Below are 21,425 nucleotides of genomic sequence, written 5' to 3' on the forward strand. Positions count from 1 at the left end.
TACATGGGAAAATGGTGGCACAGGTACAGGATACTTTCAGGCGTTAGTAACTTTCTAACACGGTAGAGAGAGCCCACCTTCTTTGCAGCAGCCTTGGCAATGATCTCAATGTTCCCTGTGAACATTAAGCCGACGAGTTTGAAGGAAGTACTTTCAGGTAATGTATCTTTAGCCATAGCTATTAGTGGTTGGTAAGGTTTCATGTAATTATTAAAGGAAACGAGCTTTGTCTTGGCAGCTTTGAACGTTACCATCCATTTTTGACTCCATTCCACTACAGACTGAATGCCATTATCTTAGATATGTGCTCATTAGTTTTCTCCACGTGCCTGCTCTAGAGCGTGGTGTCGTCAGCAAATATACCCATCTCAAAGACAATTTTATCAGGTCAGTCATTTATGAATATCAGAAATAATAAAGGACCAAGGATCGATTCCTGAGGTATACCCGCATTTATGTCATATTAGCGAGGGATACCCGGCGTTGCCCGGGTGTTTTTCGGGGTATGTGAAAAAAAACAGGTGCCCGTTAAAAAAAAAACGAAGCTTTTACGATGCGCAGTTGGAAAATAGTAAAGTGTGAAGAAAAAAAAAACAGGTGCTCGTTTTTGATTGACGTGACGGCGATAGATATTCAGCAGTCAGAATTTTGTGCAGGACAGTTTTTAATGAGGTCAATAAATCGGTTTGTTTGTTTTCAAAAACCCGCTCCCCCGTCTGATATGACGAAGTCGACAAACGTTCACTGGCTCTGGGCCTGTTATTAGAGTCGAGTTTCGCTTTTTTTATAACGAAAACCGAATGTAACGCGTGCCGATGCGGGAAATGTGGAATAATTAACGTTTGAAAGTCAATAAAATTAAATAGACAGGCGAACTCTGAGATATTACAATTTATAGATGATATAAAAAGTTTTAAGAAGTTGTGAAGCGAGCAAGCGCTTCTCTGAAAGAAGCCTTTTGTGGACATCGAGGAAAAGCGTACATACATACACACATAGATTTTCGCTTTTATATATATAGATTGTTTGGACGTATGTCCATCGAGGACAACCTGGACTCTTCTCTCATTTAAGAAGGATTTGTGTTAAGCATTTGTCCAGTAATACCATAGGATTTTATTTTCATGAGAAGACCATCGTGCCATACCCTGTCAAAAACCTTAAATATATCTAGGGCTTCTGCCCTCCCTTCCTCTGCCTTATCTAGTGCTTGGTATATATGTTCAGAAATTACAGTTAGAATATCTGAAGTAGAATGGGCTTGTCTAAATCCAAATTGAGTGTCAGACAGAAGTTTAGCAGCTGTAAAGTGGTGGACTAGAGCTTGATTAATTATGGACTCAAATATTTTGACAAAAAGAGAAAGGAGGCTAATTGAGTGGGAATTTAATGGGTCAGTTCCAGTGGTGGCTCGTGCCTGGAGCTGTGGAACTGCAGCACCCCCAATCATTTCTACTCAATATTATCGATACACGGTAAAAATAATATGTTTATTTTCTCCTTTCTATGTAATAATATATCATATTAATATGTATATATATATATATATATATATATATATATATAATCCTGAAGCTTAATGTCGATAACTGTCCCCATATTCATATAAGTATAAAAGTAAAACTTTGCTTGGAGCTGTGAAATTCACAGTTACACATTCTTAGCCAAGTTCGCTTATACGCATGCCCGCTTCAGACGGCGAATGAAAGCTAATTTGGAACTGTCGTTTTCGCAGTTCCAAACGCTCGTGAAAACCGGTGTTTGCGTGTTTTCGCTTATATTATTATTTTTTTTTAAAAGGCTTGTTTACAAATGTTTTGTTTTTATTATTATTAAAAAGTGTAACGTGTTCTTGTAAATAAATCTCCACCTTAAAAAAAATTCTCACACTTTTAAATGCGATTCAAGCAGACAAAAATATACAATATGCGAACTTTTTTTTTTTTTAATTAAGTGTTCGGGCTTTTTACCCGTAAAGCTACCAACGTGACTAATGTTATTTTTTCACATACGGCTTACTTTGTTTGTGTTTTTATGTAGTTTGAAATCTATTTATTTTGTGGTAGTTAAACTTTACAGAATAAAAAATATTTACATTTTTTTCTATACAAAAGCGAAGAAAATTTTATTTTTTAAATACATTTTAGATAAAAAATGTTTTTAAATGTTGCTCATAGTACAAACATGTAAACTTTTTTATTCTATATTTTATTTACAAAGTAAGTTTAGTTATAAACACATTTTTAAATTTTAAATAAAACTGTTATCCAATAAAACCATTTTTAAATGGTAAACTCCTAACTTTACCATCGTGTGCAAGCAAGTAAATTTCAAAGATTTTGTTTTTATGAAAAAATAAATTATTAAAAAATTGTAAATAAAATGTATTTAAAAAAATGTTTTTCGTTTGTTTGCCTGCGAAAAAGCCCATAAAATTTATTTAATCTGTAAAGTTTAAAAGAAATATATTTGTATATTTTTTTTATTACTCTGTAAAGTGTACACAATTTAAAATAGTATTTTTTTATTAAAATGTTTTTGCGTATTATCCCTTTTTCGACGGCTTATAATGGCAAAGTTAAAAAATATTTGTATTAAAAAAAGACAATTTTAATGGCAAGCTTATTTTGTTATACGCCTATTTTTAATTAACAACAAGCTTTTTATAAATAAAAACGTTTTTAAATAGTAAAACTTTTTTCGTTAATAAAAATCTGTTATCTAAAAGTTATAAAAGTACGATTCAACTCAGTTAGAACTTCCGGTTCAGTTGAATCGCAAAAAGAGGATCACGTAAACATTGTATTCCTTCTACCCTAATTAATATTCTACTAATAGACTGCCTACTACTTACCTTTCCCAACACAATTGATATAAAAAGAATTTAACCATGGCCTCCTTGCATCCCCAAGAAATAACTTCTGTGACGGTAAGTGAACTTCAACAGATTGAGTTTTCACAGCTGCCTCTCCATGATAAAGTTGAAATTAAGAAAAGAGGCCGTTCAACGCCTGATATTCAAATATCTCAGCCAGGCATTAGCAACAACAAAGTGTATATTCGTAGCTTTAATTCTTACTGGTACCAACGGAAAAGTTGGCTTTGCGGCTGTGAACTAAAAAAGGCATTGTTCTGCTTTCCTTGTTTGTTGTTTGGGGGTGATGTAACGTGGACAAAAGATGGTTTCAGAACTATTAGCAAAATGAAAGATAGAACTGAAAAGCATGAGAAGTCAAAGAAGCACGTTGGCAATATAGTTTCCCTATCAATTTTGGGGACCGTAAATATTAAAGAAAAACTTAGTGAGGCCTACAGACTTTCAATCAATCATCATAACATGAATGTTAAGAAGAACCGTGAAATTTTATCTAAAATAATAGATTGTATTTTCTTTTGTGGGAACTTTGAAACTCCCTTACGAGGACATGATGAAAAAGATGATTCAGTAAATCCAGGTGTATTTAGAGGATTAGTAAATTTTGCATCTAAATTAGATCCAGATTTAAAGAATCACTTAGAAACCAGTAGTGTCTTCAAAGGTGGTTCCAAGACCATTCAGAATGACATACTTGACTGTCTTTTACAAATATACCGTGATGAAATAAGGGCAGAAATTAGCAAAGCTTCCTTTGTAGCTGTCATGGCTGACGATACAACAGATGTGTCTGAACATATACAAATGATCATTGTTTTACGGTACGTCTTGGATGAAAAAATACTTGAACGCTTTTGGGGATTCTTTATTCCAGAAAACCAAACCGCTGATGGAATATCAAAATGTATTCTACAACAATTGGATATAATCCTTCAAGGGAATCGCCAAAAACTGATAGCTCAGACATTTGATGGTGCAAATGACATGAAAGGCAAAAAAGCTGGTGTTCGGGCGAAAATATAAGCAGTTTATAGTAATGCGCATTTCACTCACTGTTATGCGCATCAACTTAATTTAATAATGAGGAATGCAGCAAGCATTACACGAAATGCTAGAATATTTATCTCTAACATTTTGGCTATTCCGACTTTCTTTTCTAGATCACCACAGCGTCTGTCCATTCTCAAGAAGCATCTGGATGTAAGCATTCCACGTCCATCCGCCACAAGGTGGAACTTTAACATACGGACGATAAATAGAGTTCATGAAAATGTTCAAGCATTAAAAAACTGTCTCACTGAAATTCAGTCAACATCATATGTAGATGAGACCGTTGCAGAAGCGACAGGAATTCTGAAATATTTGAACGATGAAAATTTCATATTTTGGTTAGAGCTATTTCATCAAATTATGTCTCATGTTGAAATTATTTATAATCAAATGCAATCTCAGGAAATTAGCATATATAACGTCAATGAATACATAGCAAATTGCTATTTTAGAGATAAGAAACTCCAAATACTGTGAAAATCCTTCACAAACACTCAAGGCCGAAGCTAAAGAACTGTGTGACTATATATCTGTTGATATAACGGACATATATTCTTCAACTAAACATTTAATACTTGCTAAATTGTTTAACAAGAAAAGCTTTGCTAGTTTTAAGAAAGAACTACCTACAGAAGAGATATCCTTGACAACTGAAGTATATCCCATGATTGACAAAGAAAAGTTTGAAACTGAGCTAGAAATATTTTATAGTAGGTCAGATATCCATGAGTATTGCAAAGTAATTGATCTCCTGAAATTTATTTTGGAAAACAATTTAAATGATGTTCTTAGTGAAATCACAAAACTCATAAAAATTATCTTGACAATTCCCATGACTACATCAGAGGCAGAACGTTGTTTTTCAACTCTGAAAAGAATAAAAACTTTTCTAAGGAGCACCATGGGTTGCGAAAGACTAAATGCACTTGCAGTGCTTTCAATTGAAAAAAAGTTATTCAGCAGTCATTCAGAAGTTAATGAGAAAATTATCAATCTTTTCTCACAAATTAAATCAAGAAGAATGGAATTTACTTTCAAGTAAATATAATAAGTAAGATATTCCAAATATTTACATCTATTTAGAATTCCTTTAAGTTATTGTATTTTTATACGTGTGCATACGTATAAATTATGTATATTTTTTATGTTTGTTTTATTTTTACACAATATTAAAACAATACGCATTTTGTTTTTAAACAGCACCCCCACTAATCTTAGGCACGAGCCGCCACTGGTCAGTTCTTTCGCCAGAGGTTTTGTAAACTCGTACCACAGAAGCAGTTTTTCAGCAGTCAGGAAAGCAAAATTCGTTAAGGCATTTGTTAAATAGTTTAGAGAGAATTGGAACAACCTCAGTGGAGCATTTTTTTAACAGCACAGCCGGGATGAGATCAGGTCCACATGCTTTTGAGGTGTGTAGGTTTTTTATGATATCATGTACTTGAGAAAGGGTTATTTTCAGATTATCTTGTGTAGTTTCTGTCTGCAGAGGAAAATCAGGGAGGGAATGGTTTGCTGGGTTCAAGGTAGAGTTTGAGGCTGTAGCAAAATGTAGTTGGCAAAAATCAGGAACAAAAAATAGTCAGTTTCGCCCTGCACCGCCCACCTCTAGAAGTAAGGGATTTCTTGGCTGTAATAACCGTAGAGAAAGAAGACAAAAAAAAAAAAAAAAAAAAAAAAAAAAAAAAAAAAAAAAAGGCAGAAGAAAACTCCTGGTTATAATGCATAATCGCGTGAGAGCAGACGCGATTCTGCAAGAATTGCATGGGGTCAACGCCAATAAAAACCCATGGATGCCATCTTGGAACTCTCTCTTCTGCTAAGCCTGCTACACATCAGACATATCCGAGGTAAGCTCTTTATTTCCCCCCGTTTCGGTGATTGCTAATTCTGCTACCCCCCCTCCCTTGATCTCATGATCACAAACAGGGCAGAGGGCTGTCGTCTTTGTCGGGTACTTCTTTGAAGAACTGGGGCAGCACTTCCTCATTACCACCGTTATTGCCACCAGTCTGTTCCATAGGCGGTGTTTCACAATCAGGACAGGGGGGCAGTATCCGTCTTTGTCGGGTGGCTCAAAATCCTCTCCGTCGTCCTGCATCATATTCTCTGTCCTTTTAGAAGACATTGTGCTGTCTGAGTCTTCCTCTTCCTCCGATGTAACAACATAATGGCGAGGGCGCAGATCCTTCATGTGGCGAGGCACACTGTCCACCAAAATCGATTGAGGACTGATTACCTTGGTCACCTCACCCTTGCCGAACCTCGTGGTACATCGATTTTGCTGTCTTTTGACCCACACGTGATCTCCAACCTGGTAAGAGCTGTCTTTGGTACCTGGGGATGCAGCTGCGAGAGGGTCTCTTTACTCGAACTTCATATCGATAAATCCTGTTGGCAGGCGCAGTGAAGGGAGATGTCTCATCTCTTGGTAGACAGCCTCCTGTATGGGACAGTGCATTCTAGCCACTATTCGTTTCACTGTACGGTGACATTGCTCCGCTATACCGTTCCTGGCTGGAGCATATGCACAACGGAATCGCAAATGAACTCCCCATTTATATGCAAATGCTTGGAACACGTTGCTGCAGAAAGCCATGTCATTGTCTAAAAGGATTTCATGCGACGAGCCACGTTCGAGGAACACTGCCTCCAACTGATGAATTACGCTTGCCGAGTCCTGCCTCGCTATTTTCCTCCAAATGGAGAAATGCAATTGACCACAGTCTGTTGGAGTTAAAAAATGGAAGGTGTCATAATGCGTGATATCCATTCCAATTCGCTGCCAATTCTCGTTCACTTCCAGCTTTCCCTTTTCCTACTTGATCGGTTGCTTTTGTCATGGTTGGGCAACTTCTTCTGACAAAGTAGGTAGTGTGCCGCACCTCCGGATGTCCACTACCTTTGTGAATAGCCATGCTCATCCAGCTCGTCTGTGTGAACCGCACCTATCACCAGGTCAAGCCCGTTTTTCTTTTTTATCACCTCAAACCACCGCTGTGGTACACGTGTCAATCAGTCAGCAATGTTTCGTGCTGATGGAACCAGCGTCACGTCCACTGTCAGCCCGTACTCTTTCACAAGCTCCTTGAGAGTGCTTAGTCGCCTCCTAATAAGCATCTCGCTTTCTGCTTTACTGCGTACTTACGCCTCTCCAGTTAGCGTGTCCGAGACCCAACGGTATACACAGACAGAATCTGTCTATATGTGTAGCACCTTGCTCTGCCACTGAAGAGCCAAATTGATGCCTTTCAATACAGCATCCAGTTCGGCTAAGTTGAAGTCATCTTCAGGCTGCAGCTAACATGCATCTTCCAACACAGTTTCACGCATCTCCAAGGCTGCACAAATTGTTAGGGGGCTAGCATCAGCCCATACATTCAGCTCTTTGCCATCCACACACCAATTTCCCCGGGCCGGATCATCCTGCTGCACAGATTCTAACATCATACGATGCAGTACGGCGTCCCTCACTTCATCATCCCAGCCCTTTGTTACCGAACTTACTCTCCTTCTGAGAATTCCATACGCCACACGAAGCAAACCTCACACCGGAAAGTGCCCAACAAGTCAACCACACAGGGAGAACATTGTTCATCGCGTAACAATGCTGGGAGCCTCTGGAATTGCATTTCCTAGCTTCCAGCGCAGTTCACTGCATTCCATCCCAACCGCTAATCCCAGCACCTGGGCACCGTCCTTCAACCGCTCTGGGTTCTTACACTCCAACTCGAACTGCGCTAGGTGTTCTCTTACATGGGTCGCAGGCACCACGTCTTCATTGACAAAAATATCATCAATGTAACCAGATGCTGCATGGCCTACAACTTCTTCCTGGGATAATACTTCGCTGACAATTGCTCTCATTATCAGGAGAGCCACATTCAAGCCAACCCCCAGACGGGTCAGACAGCATTTTTTCTCATCGATTTCCACAGTCTGGTATGGCCACAGTGTCTCATGGACCCGTACTTGTAGGTATGCTCTCCTGAGGTTCAGTAGAGACACGTTAGCACCTTTTTGTCTCCATTTTGCGCAGCTTAGCCACACAAACATCTGTATTGGCCGTAAACGCGTCTACATAATGATTTAGCTCTCGGTAGTCCATCACTGGGCGCAATTTGGCTTTGTTCTGCTGTATCACATCCGCTCAGCCCGCAACACAGACGTATCTGAGGTAAACTTTTTATTTCCCCCCATCGCAGTGGGCTAAATGACCGATTTGGGGAAAATTCGTTTTTGATATAAATGGACTAGGAACAGTTGTTATTATAGTAAAATTTGACAAGGAATCCATTTTTTAGGTCTATTTCAAGCATAGAACAACAGAAATCAAAATATAGCTATTTTCATGACCCCAGGTCTAAGATTGACATGCCGATAATTTTCAGTTTTTTTCTGAAGAATGTACACATAATTACATAATTTCATGGTAGCAGCACCACTTGATGACCAGCCAACACACCCTATTGTGCAGCCATTTTGCAATCCGATTGTGTGTTCTTTACTCAGTAATTTACTAATACTTTTTTCCTGCCACTACAGAAATTGATGGACATTCCAAATTTGTTTCTGTGTTTGGGATTTGCAAGCAGTGTGCTTGCTATGCTTGCTTGTTTTGTGTTTAGTGTATTTTAGAGGTAAAAACCTGCATGTGCTTGGAAACATCTTTTGGTCATAACGCTTTTCTTTCAACATTACCAATTTGAGTCACTAGAATTAGGAGAGTGGGCCCGCCAGGTGGGGAGGGGCAATTTGATTATCGTTTATGCACTCTCAGCATTTCTAGTTTTTCGGGCTAAGATTGAGTTCCATAAGTTTTACGGGCTAAGATTGAGTTCCATAAGTTTTTCAGGCTAAGATTGAGTTCCATAAGTTTTTCAGGCTAAGATTGAGTTCCATAAGGTGCTTAAAGATGTAATTCTATGGTGATATGCCACCTCTATGGAAATTTCACTGTACATTTATAAGCTCTTAATTAGGATATTTACATTGACATATAAATAGAAAGTTTGGTAGCACTCGGGAGAAAGCAAATTTATAATCCAGATGAAGTGTGCATGTGTAACATATTGTGTTATTTTTCATTTTAGCGTAGAAATTATGAAAGATGGCTGTGTCTGTTACTGAATTGGATGTATACAAGATATTGATCGAGGAAGACCAAAAATTTAAAGCCAAGACTGATCTAAAGACTCGTTGAACTCGTCCAGTTATTATACAATGTTGAGTTGACTGCTGCTCAATGAGATTTACTGAAACCATGTTTAAAGAACTACCATACAAGGAAGAAATGTCAATTCCACGATCACCACATTAAGATAGATTGGAAAGAATTTGCTGGTTTCATGAAAGAGGAGACTGTATTGTCAATTCCATCATATGAGGATCAGGGGAAGAGCAATAAGAGGGAGTCATTAGATGAGTTTCAAAGCAGGAAAAAGCTGAAAACTGAAACTGATGATCTGTGGAAGCAAGTGCAGACATTAACAAAAGAGAAAGATGTCACTGAATCTAGAGTTTTGGGGTTTCTGTTGACTAGATGTACTGATAAAAAGGACGTTAGGGATTTGGGTAAAGATACAAGCAGTAAAAATTTCTCTGTAGAAACAGCTCTTGCAGTTTACACCGATTGTCGCCTTGGTAGAGAGACATACACTAACCTCAAACGTGTTTTGAAGTCTGGAGGTTTCAACATTCTCCCAGCATGGAAACATCTGCATCAAGTCCAGTATGAAATTACTCCTGCTATAACCAACCTCCCACAACCACATGTTGGTGTGCACTTCAAACTTCTACCTGCTTTGAGTCTGACTGCAAATCGCATCTTGGAAAATTTGACAGAAGTTGATTCTTTCGATGTTTTGTTCATTGGAGCTCAAGCGCGACAATGGAGTTGCAGTTTGGACACAAAGTATGCCAAATACACTCAAGACACAACGTGCTTTGATGATTCAGACTGGTAAGGAAACTTCACTGTCCTTGCAGTCTCAAGCGATATTTAATGAGGATATTGGAACAGCAAAGGATGATGGCTTTGTTTTGAATGTGAAGTCAAAACGGATCAAAGTCAAGGCAACATGTGCATCCTACATGATGGATCGCAAGGCATCCAATTTATACCTGGGGCTTGGTAGTGCATACTGCGACCTGTGCAAATTCACAAAAACTGACCTCTTTGATCAACTGCTCATTCAGTCAGGGATTGAAATTACGAGAAGTGTTGAAAATCTTCACAATATTTTCAATGAATTAAAGTCCGATGATGGCACAATTTGTAAGCAGAGGAATGACTACCAAATTCGCACTGGCATTACAACTAGCCCAATTGCTGCAAGCGAAGCTCACTCAATACAGGTATTGCATGCTTTGCTCAGATGCACTGATATGTTCATGCAATGCATAGTTCATATTCATGCTGGTGTATTTGAATGGACTGGGGCTAAGGTAAACAGCAATCTGCTCCTCAAAATGTTGAATGAGGAACTGCAGCCGTTGCTTCTTCTAAATTTGGGAGAAATTCAATGGGACTTTGATGATTCGACTGGGCAGAGTGGCAGTAATACAGCTAGAAAATTGTTGCATTGTAGCACTACTCGTTCCAGTATGATATGAACTTTACCTGATTGCTACCAACATCGAATGTTGGAGTTTGGCATGAAATTATTAGTAATTTTGTGAATCATGAGCTCAAAGAAAAAGATCAACATTGAGGCATACAAGCAGTTTTGTATTGATCTGAATATTTTTCTCTTGAGTGAGTTTCCAAGAGAGATTAATAGCAATTTACCTGGTCCTTGGATTAGCATCACACCATCACTTCATAAAGGTTTGGCACATTCTTGGGAGTTGAGGGCTTTGGTTTGGGATCCCTGGACGAATCTGATTTAGAGGGGAATAACAAGATTCTCTGTGGTATTCGAACCAAACTCTCAAGGAAAATCAGTCAACAGAATAACTTTGAGGATACCCTCAACAGATTATGGCTAGAATCTGATCCAATTGTTAATTTCGAGAGAGCAAAAGGAAAGGCCTACTGCAAAGAGTTTCAAGTGAGAGGGCACTCAACACGCTATTGTCCAGAGCGCCATATCAAAGAAGGACCTCTTGCTCTAGAAGAAGCACTTTTTCAGTCTTTACTTAAATAAAAACATGGATTTATAAGACCTTGTTCAGTTTTTTTACTTGCAATAAAACTGTACATCGATGTTTGTTTTTTTTTTATCATCCTATCTTTATGTCTGGATGTATTTCAAATGTTCAAACATGTTTCTCTAGTTATGTGAATAGAGGGCAATACTCTGCATAGAGATTTATTGTATTTGTGTTTTAGGCCAATGTTTCAGTTAGGGAACTTGTTAAATTTGCGTAAAACCGTATATACAGTTAAGCAGTGTATTGCAAAGGCAATCATCAGGGATTAGATGTTTATTCATGATTTTTTGCAGCTGTAACTTAATTTTTTAATTTTTTTTACCCAAAATCCAACAAAAGTCATAACTTTTTAGTATTTCTGAAGTCATTTACAGCTGATTTTGAAAGGAAAAAGGTTATAGAGGGTGCCTAACTGCTAGTTTACCATTTGCAAAACAAAAGAAATGAAAACAGGTGATCATTGAGCTTCGTTGATATGGATGAATATTCGCGAAAATGATGAAATTGGCAAACAAATCACTAAAATTTGAAAATACTTATGTTTTTAATCTCAATATATTTTCTAAACCGGGAACTGGCACAAAAGTATTTCAAACTGATCATATAGTGTTTTAAAAGAGCTTTCTGGATCATATATGGTTTAACTTATTTTTATTTCGGACTATTATTCTCATCTTTATTAGTTGTTCCAGATGAGCATTGTCTGAAGATAGTGGTTTCAATCCCAGTTGATAGAGACGTTGAATCTCTACAGTTCCAGAGCATTGTCTGAAGATAGCGGTTTCAATCCCACCCAAAGCATGCCAGAGGTTAATTGGCCAAGATGTGGTGAGACGACAACAACTACGGATGACAGTGATGGCTGAGAATGCAGTTAGGAGATTCGAAGTTCCTATCCGTCGCGGTTACCACCTGACAAAGGCCAAAGGAATAGTTGGCCGAAACGTTGTGAATAAACAAAACCAATAAAAGATCAAAAACAACAACTAATAAAGATGAGAATAATAGTCCGAAATAAAAATAAATTAATATATAATGCTCATCTCAAAAATGAATTCCAATTAAGGAATAATATATATATGGTTTAGTATGTTCCAGACCCTGGTTTTTGGCCTTTTTTTCTTGGAAGATGAAATTTGATGTTAAAAATCCTGAAAGAATGACTAGATTTTGTACATATTTGGTGTGAATTTATTAAAAATAAGTACTTTTTTCGAAAAAATACTCAAAAACTGCAGGATGAAAGTGATATGGACACCAACTATAATTGTTTAGTGATCCATATGTAAGTTTAAAGTGACCTTGTAATACATTTGGAACTTCATTGTTCCAATTTTCAAAATATGGTGATTTAACAAAAAATTTTAAGATAAAAAATTAAAATCCAAAATTTTTTGTCAAATCTGCCAAATTAAAAATGCCATAACTTGAGAAATACTTAAGGTAAAGATCTCATTTTTATGGCAGTTGATCACAAATTTTATACTCTCTAAAGATAAACTGGTCCAAAGGCTGCTTGAAGACTTTGGATTTTCGCCTATTTCCACCCTTTAGCCCACTGTGCCCATTTCGGTTATTGCTAATTCTGCTACAGAGGCAAACTGATAGGCAAGCATGTTAGCTTTCTCAGATGCTGTGCAAACAACCTCACGATTGTTGGATAGTGGGGGTATTGTTGATTGCCCATTATTTACTACACTATTATAGATTTTCCAGAAATCACGAGTTCCTAATTTCTGCACTTCAATGCGTTTCCTGGTGGTTTCAGTATATTCACTCTTAATTATCGCTACTTCTTTCTTACAATTACTTCTAGCTTCTATAAACTTTTGTCTATTTGTACAGGACTTGTGCCGGATAAATCTAAGGTATGCATGTTGCCTCTGAGCAATGGCAGCTGCACAAGTAGAAGTAAACCATTGTGGAGAGTGGGGTTTGCTATAGAACTACCATGTAGGAACGTGCTTCGATTGCTGCTTTGAACCATTCAGTAGTCTCATTTACGCACTGTTCTGCAGGAAGAGAACAGATATTTCTCCATGGGGTGTCTCTGATGTGATCTCTAATGGCATTCCAGTCAGTCCTATTGTAGTACTTTGGTGTTTGGAGCAATGGCTCTTCAACTTGATTGAGAGTGATGTCTATCATTATCACAGCATGATCAGCATTCCTAAGTGGGCAATGAGTATTTGTTACACAAACCTCAGGAACTGTTGTCAGAAATAAATCCAGAAGTGAGGCTTGCTGGTCCTGACGATCTGGGAGACAGGTCGGGAATGTTACTGTCTGTGTCAAGGAATAGGATATAGAAAAGTTATGGAGGACGCTACCAGCTGTGTCCGTGTAATTAGAGAAGCCAAACCAATTTCTCTGGTGGGCGTTAAAGTCACCAAATATATGTATTTGGGTGCTAGTGTCAAGGGAGGGTGCTACAACTATGCTGGCTAAGACATGATTGATTATAGTCCAGTCCTGGGTTGATGGAGAGCAATAAAGAAAATACAAGTAGCTAACGCTATGTTGTAAAGTTAGTTTAAAGCACATGAAGGCCTGGTCACCTGATTCTAGTTTAGATTCCTTAGACATAGGGAGAGTGTTACAAATATAGACTCCAAGTCCGTGCATGTGTCTGTCAGAGTTTTACGACAAAGGGGAAGATAACCAGACATGTTAAAGTGGTTAGAAGGAATGGACGAGTGCAAGTTAGTTTCACTTAGTGCTAAGATATCTGGGGAGTTTGCTAGGGGAAATGATTAGACATCAGCTAAGTTAGCTCTAAGTCATTTGTAAATGCAAGCCTCAAAGGAGGAAGGGAATTCTTTGAGTGTGTGTCTGGTTTGAACGTTTTTTTTTGTTTTTGTTTTTTTTGATGAAGCTGTTATTTTATCTTATTTTGTAGTTTCAGATCTAGGGTGAGGTGCTATGCAAAATGGATGTGCATAGCCACCACCATGCAACACACGTAGACAATCAGCCGACTCCTCATCTACAGGAATGTGGCCTCGGGAATGCTTAGCAGAGTTGAGTGCAAGGCTCCTTTCCATGCACGACATTGCACTACAAACATCCTGACATTATACAACTGATGAAGAACAGCCGCTCTGAGCGCTACCAAAGAGTTAGGGCGCCTGTACTCTAAGTTGGAAACAGCGAGCAGCAACTGTCAAATCGGTACCCTCAAACCTGTCCGACAGCAGTCCAATCATGTTAGCATATATGGTGAATAAGCACCACCAAGTTGCCCAACTATAGGGGAAGGGAATGAGCCAAATGTGGGGACGGTATTCATTGCCTTGGTTAGGAAACAAGGCTAAGCACTGGACGTCTCTAATAAGTCCCTGTGGCCGCATCTCTGCTCCTGGCTAATAGGCAAAGAAGGAGTATGGAAGCCGGGTGATAGGAAGAGCCTATCTACTCCTTAAGCAGTTTAGGTTTGCAAACCGGTGATTTGATTGTCACCAGCTCTAGGGAGGTTAGCGTCAAGGACTGAGGAGGCCTCTCTCCCCCATTTGGTGCCAAGACATATGAGGTCAATGTCACAGGTTTACAAATCGGAGTTTTCTTTCTAGATGGATGACCTGATCAGATCCACGAGTCCATCAGCACCAAAAGGGTTTTCCCCGCGCCTGGTTTCAAAGCCAGGTATTTCTATGCCCCCTGAAGTGATAGTTTAGATTAATAGAGTTAGTATCAAAGAATTAGTATTTGCTTTGAAAGTTACACCCTTCAGAATAGGATTAAAATTGGAAGATATGGTTACGTTTTTAAAGGAGGTATCTATGAGTATGGGGTGTAGATTTAAGAAAAGATCAAATATGGTTTGTGGATTAGTGACAAATTGGAAATTATAGTATAAGTGTTAGGGTGCGTTTCGAAATGTGCTTTAAGTGTTAGCTTTCATATAAAGATAATCACCAGTACTTTATCCCATCTAAGTGAAAGAAAGATATAGTTGCTAGTTAATATAGATCACTTATAATCTGGGCACAAACTGTGACTAATAGTTATCTATTTTATAGATATTCTATAGAGTATAAATATAGGTTAAGCTAATGCATACCTTAGCAATAAAAATCTATAGATGTTTAGTATTTATCGATTTTTAAAGGGTTAGCCTACTAAAGTTTAGGACCAGAAGCTAAACCCCCCTCCAACGGTATGTGCAAAGCATGTGATTTTGTATCAGCTTTGGGAGAAGAGCAATTGGTTTTTTGTCCAATTGGAACTGGAGAGATGATATACTTACAAGAATACAGCATTTATATACAGTATCGTCCTAAACTAAGGGACAAAATTTTAAAACCTAATATTTGTTAGAAATAACAACTGTAAAAAGTTGAAATTTTGACAACTGGCAGTCATTATCATCCATATTAACTAAAATTTGAATCATTTGCAAAGGATAGAAAAAGAATTTTCAAAATGGGAATGTCCAAAAGTAAGGGACAAAATTGAGAAAAACAAATATTAGGTTTTAAAATGTTGTCCCTTAGGTTTGGACGCTACTGTGCGATGTAGATATACAGGAATTTAGGGGAGGATTTAGGAGTGTAAGGATTTTTACTGTTTATCATGCAAAACAGACAGGCAGGATTCTTGGAGGCAAGTATTTTTACTTCAAAGCAAACATTTAGAAATAATATAACAGGTATTTTAGTAACATACATCAGTAACAATATACATGTGGCCAGTATAGGCCTTATATTTAAACATTACACTTAGTCATAGAATGAGAAATTATGATTTCCAAAAAGAGGGAAGCAGTATAAGTAAATAAGAGCAGGAAAACAGGTTTGGTGAATAAGCAATAACTTAATTGCTTCCTAAGCAGTGGTTTGTACAATTTAGCAGTTTTTGTATGGTCTTGCTTTTATTTTTGGAGATATATTTTGTACTGTAATGCTTCTGCTCCATCAAGATATTTCGGTCTGTCGGATCACTTCAAATCTGGACAGCTGTTTTGGTTGTGGCATCACACAGAATCAATGAAAATTCTGTCTGAGTAGGATCACTGTGGATTACATTGGATAACAATTGGATTGTAATCTGATAGTTCCTGAATCTACTAGAATTTGGCAATTGGATTAGTTCAGGGTTGATTTGGAATTACAATCTTATCCACCCACGCCAAAAAACGGGCATAAATCAATAAGAAGCAACCCATGGAACTATAGCCCTTTATAGCTTTTCCTTCCTTTTTTTTTTTTTTTTACATGGGAGTCACCACTTACCAAGGCCCAGGGGCCACTCGAGTATGAGGATTAATGAGTGTACAGAAGTCAATGGGATAATATCATAGTAATCGTTAGTAGTGTAAAATTGGATTACTTAAGGGGAACGGCTCATCAAAAATTTGTTTACACTGGACTTGAATATGACCAAATTGTAGTTAGCTGGAAAGCAGGCAAATGGAAGAGAGTTCCACTGGCATGCAGTTCTAAGAAAGAAGCTTTGTTCATGGAATCTACGTTTAGGTTTAGGCACAGATAAAGAGTGGGGGAAATTATTGATAGTGTTTTCAGCTAGACGAATGTTTTTTCGTGAAAGTTTGACGAGGGGGGGGGGCATTGACGAGCATCTGCCATGAAAATAGTGATAAAGCAGAGACAGGCTCACAGTGTCTCCTCTGTTGGAAGGAGGTTGCAGGGAAGAGAAAAGGGCATCCCCCCACTAGGCTACAAAGTCTATTTTGAACTCTGTCAAGGTAGGATAAAGTCTTCCTAGCAGCTCTTGCCCAGATGTGGCAACAGTACTCCATCTGTGGATGGACCTGGCTCTTATATAGGTAGAGAATTACACCAGCAGTGAGATATCTACCATTTTTTCAGCGACTCGACTTTGGCAACGGATTTGATGTACGTGTTCCATCTCAGATCAGGAATAAACGTCAAGTCCAGAAGCTTGTCAAAACATAGAGCATCCCCAAGATGAGAGCCATTCATTTCAATTGATGCCAGATAGGGGATCAGAGCATTGATGATGTAAAGATAGAAGCTTGGTTTTAGATGTATTAAAATTAACCAGCCACTTCTTTCACCATTGCACCACATGGTCCAGATCAGAGGAGAGAGAATCAGAGAGAACTTGGACATTTACAGCCTTTGATTTGCCGATATAGATGGTAGTGTCATCATCATAAATGTCTGCAAATGATCTTAGGATGGGATTTGGAAGAACATTGATGTAGATCAGGAGGGACTCCATAATTAATAACTGTGAGCTTCTGATTTCTGCCCATCAATCACTACTCTTATTAGCCTATCAGAGAAATGATTTAATAATTGAGAAAACTTTCTAGCTATACCATAGCTGGAGATCTTGTGAAGTAGGCCTTTATGCCATACCCTATAAAAGGTCTTTGATATGTCAAGAGGAATTGCTCTAGAAAGGAAGCCTCCATTGAGAGATTCACTAATCCTATGAGATATAACCATAAGCACATCTGCTGTAGATCTAGCAGAATGGAAACCATATTAAATGTTACTAAGAAGGTTATTTTTGCTGAGGTAGTTTACTATTTTTCCATTTAACATGGATTCCAGCAACTTACTCATGACGTACAGGAGACTTATTGGTCTGTAGTGAGAAGATGATGCCGATCACCTGAATTCTTAAATACAGGGCATACTGATGAGGTTTTCCGGGGTGTTGGAAAGCAATTCTCCTTAAGTCAACGCTTAAACAGCCTTGTAACTAGGAGAACTTGTTCTGGTTGAAGCTTTTTCAGCACTATAATTGGAATGCCATCAGGACCAATTGCTTTACTGGAATCAAGGTTTTTGATTAGCTTGGCATCATCACACACAGATATTTTTATGTTGCATAGCGTGTTCTCTGATACAAGCGGAAATACTAGGGATTGACAGTCTTGGTCGCATAGGGTATAATTAGTTGCAAAGTTCTTAGCAAAGAGTTTGGCTTTGTCTGATATTGACGAGATTACCTCAGATCCATTGATGATGGTTGGGATTGAGCACATGCTTCTGTTCAGGATCCTGTTTGCTATTTGCCAAAACAGGTGGGAACCAAGCCACTGCTCAGCAACTCTCACATTCTTTATTACTCTTTTACAGTGGTTGCTGGCAGTCCTAGAATCGACTTCAGTCTCAGTACAGCTTCCTGTTTTTCTTTGATGCTCTTTTCATAAAAGCAATATTATCTTTTAAAAAGTTTCTTCTCTGTATATGTGTCTTTACTCCCCTCTACTGATGAGAAGCGTTTGGCTTCGAAATGCCATGGCCTAAAGAGATTTCCCTATCCTGAAATATTGTAGTCCCTTTTGAACTGATAGCATAATAAAATTTAATTGTAAATTTTTTATCCTTTTGTTGTCTTAACTTATTCTATAAAATTAGTTTGCATTTTTAAATGTATTTATAATGTATTTCTAACCAGATTTACAAACTCCCATTCTTATCTGAATTGGTTTTAATTGGCGAGTCTACTCCCCATGTTATACAATAAAATATGATAATCAAATTTTGTTAGGGAGACTTTAAATCTATTTAAAATTCTAACCATCCCTTAATCTACTTTTAAAATAGATATTACTAAAAAAAATAAAATTTATTTTATTGTATTATTTCATTCCATTTCTATATTACGTGCTATCTACACGTTTGAAACTCTATTTTCTTAGATTTTTCTCGCATGTCATCTTGTTTGTAATATATTAGTTAGCAATATATGTATATACACAATAGAAAAATTTTAAATACGCATCTCTTTTCTAGTATTAATCACCTTTGGTAAATGAGCTTGTATGTTTTAAATTATTAATACAGAAATCGAAAATTATACCGTTCCAATGAAATAAACAAAGGAAGTATTAAAATCAAAGCACACATTTGGCGTTTAAGGCAGATACTATCCTCCCTCCCTCTCGCTGCTCTCAAATAAGCACTAATGTTTGCACCTCAATTTATTTTATGTAGAGACACTGGTCTTTTAGATAGACCAACATGGGTTGTTCGAAGAACACCAATTTAAGTGCATCTGTCAATCTGTGTGGTGTGTAACCGCTTTATGTAGATCTAGTCCCACCATTTCTTTTGTTTTTTTTGCTTTATATTATACTCCCTTACATATTTAAGTAATTATTATCAATATCCTATTCATTTATTTTAAAACAAATTAGTTGATAGAGCAGATTGATTCTCTCACAGTACTTGAAAGATACAATTTCTTGTAAATGTAAGAGGGGAATATATCTCTAATCCTACGCATATCTATGTAGAATAGAGAAAAGGTTTAAAGTAAGATATTCAATATCTTCATTCATGTGGGGGGGGGGGCAAAAATACTTGGTGTAAAGACCAGGCGCATGGTATGATGAACCCATAGATCTTGTCAGATCATCCACCTAAGAGAAAGAAAACTGATAATAAAACTGGCGGAGGGAGACCTCCTCAGTCATGGTCCACAACCTTCCTGGAGCTGGTGAGTCGAACAAATTCCTAGTTTGCTAACCTAACTTGCTTAAGGAGTAGATAGGCTCTGCCTATCGCCGGCTTTCACACTTTTTCTTTATCTATTAGCCAGACCAGAGGTACAATATAAGGGACTCACCAGAGCCACCGTGTGCTTGGCCTTGTTTTCTGACTAGGACATTGAATGCCGTTCCCCTAATCCCTATTTTAAATTTCACGCTTTCTCTCAGAAACTGCGAAAATTGGGTTTGCTTGCATGCCACTTGTGCTCACATGACTTATTTGGGCCGGACTTGTCTGAGAGGTTGAGAGTAACTGATTGACAGTTTGTCTGGCTCTTGTTTCCGACTAACAGTACAGGAGCGCTAACTCTTTGGTAATGCTTAGACCGACTGCTCTGTTATCAGTTGTATAATATCAGAATAGTTGTAGTGCCATGTCGCACATAGAAAGGGACCATGCTGCTATATCTGCCAGGCTTTCACGAGACCATAACTTCTAGACAGAATTCAGCTAATGAGCCACTGTGGTTATACTTGGTGTCAAAACCGGCCCCCTTTGCTCAACACTCTTCCCCTAACCTGACATTAAACAAAAACGTAATGAAATGACAACCCAAACAAATATCACAATAAAACCAGACAACCACCCAAACAAAATCAATTCACCTCCGCCCTTGAGGCTTGCTTTCACAAATATCCGTGGGCTTAGAGGTAAAACAGATGATGTAGAATCTTACTTTTTAGTAAACTCCCTGGATATCTTAGCATTAAGTGAAACAAATTTACACTCTTCAATTCCCTCTAACTACTTTAACATGACAGGATACCTCCCTCTTTGCTGTAAGGACTCAGATAGATATATGCACGTGCTTGGAGTCTATACCATAGCACCCTCCCTTAAACTAGAGAGAAAAATCTTGAATCAGATGTGTTTTTTTTGTTGTTTTTTAAATCTGCATTGAATTGGTTAACTAAATTTACATTTTAAATTTGCACTTAAACAATACTTTTATCTCAGAGAAAATATATATTCATATATTTTTTAATCATTATTCTTATAATAACAAAAGATATACAGTGTAGAGTTTAACAATTACTTTATAATCATTATACTTTTAATAACCTAAAGGATATACAATGTAGAGTTTCAAAACGATTTAGACATTGTTAATAATCTCTTCATTCTGTATTTCTTAGTTATTATTCATGTAATTTATTACAGTTATTTATACATTTACAGTGGAAGCAACATCAATTTTGGCATCTAATGAATGATACTTACCAAATTTTCTTTTCAACATATTTTATTCGTGAAAGCATTGTTTCAATAAAGATTTTAAAAGGTTTATTTGCAAAACCCACTGATGTTTTTTGATGAGTTGTTCTTAAATATATGAAATATTTGTAAAATGTCCCACATTCATTTCTTTAACCGTGAAGTACCCTTAAGAGTTTTTCATTTTGAGCCATTTTTTGATAACATAAATATACTTATTTCCATTGATTTTTGCCTTATTAAAATCACATCATAACATGTATAGTTTCATAATGAGTCTTAGTTGTAGACATTTGAACTCTGAACTGGACAAGATTTTTCTCTCTCTTGTTTATTTTATTTTATTTTTAATGATTAAAAAATATTGAAATTATTATTTTGGATAACTAAATTGTTTTTTTTTTTCTTTCTGCAAAGTATATTGACCGGATTAAAATATATAGGATCCACATTGAAACATTGGTTCTTTGTTTTGTTTTTTTTATTCCATGTCCAAAATGTAATTGAAGTTGTTGACATCAACTGAGAAATGAGACAATAGTTTTTGTTTTTATTAAAATTAATAAGATGAAAGAAATCTGTCTGCATTTTAACAAGTGGAATCGGTAATAGAACGCCATCCAAAAACAATTCAAGTA

At 37.2% G+C, this 21,425-nt stretch overlaps 1 protein-coding gene across 2 annotated transcripts in view; it reads left to right on the top strand.

The window, feature by feature from the left end:
* LOC145296841 (receptor-type tyrosine-protein phosphatase alpha-like) overlaps positions 1-21,425 on the top strand; it is a 978,869-nt gene that overhangs the window by 418,739 nt on the left and 538,705 nt on the right. The window lies entirely within an intron of this gene.

Source organism: Euprymna scolopes, chromosome 17, assembly GCF_053919585.1.
Source record: "Euprymna scolopes isolate OS-2025 chromosome 17, ASM5391958v1, whole genome shotgun sequence".
Lineage (NCBI taxonomy): Eukaryota > Metazoa > Mollusca > Cephalopoda > Sepiida > Sepiolidae > Euprymna > Euprymna scolopes.